The sequence below is a fragment of the Sinocyclocheilus anshuiensis genome, unplaced genomic scaffold, assembly GCF_001515605.1.
Source record: "Sinocyclocheilus anshuiensis isolate Anshui unplaced genomic scaffold, SAMN03320099.WGS_v1.1 scaffold935, whole genome shotgun sequence".
Taxonomy (NCBI): domain Eukaryota; kingdom Metazoa; phylum Chordata; class Actinopteri; order Cypriniformes; family Cyprinidae; genus Sinocyclocheilus; species Sinocyclocheilus anshuiensis.
The window spans coordinates 341,057-341,523 of NW_015544174.1; positions in this window are offsets into that span (position 1 = coordinate 341,057).

Sequence of the window (467 nt, forward strand, 5' to 3'; positions counted from 1 at the left end):
ATATTATATATTGTGTTTTTGCTATTTTGTACATTGTCTATTTTGTATATTTGTATATTATTCTTTTTATTATCTGCGTCCTGTCTTGTCGCTGTTATTCTGTTGCACTGTGGAGCTTCTGTCACTAAAACTAATTCCTCGTATGTGTAAACATACCTGGCAATAAAGCTCATTCTGATTCTGATTCGGAAAAACCTCTGCTGCTCCTCTACTCATTTTGGCCATGCGACTGTATCTGTGACAGTAATATCCAAGGGTATGTACCAAAGTCCCTTTGGTATGTACTCACTTAATAGTCAAATACATTTTTAACTAATTTAAAATGCTAAACAAAAGTGAATAAAAACGTTTGCTTTCATTATTTTTAACAAATAAGCTTTTGATTATTTACAACATTTTATTAAAGGGGTCATATGATGCGATTTCAATTTTTCCTTTCTCTTTGGAGTGTTACAAGCTCTTGGTGC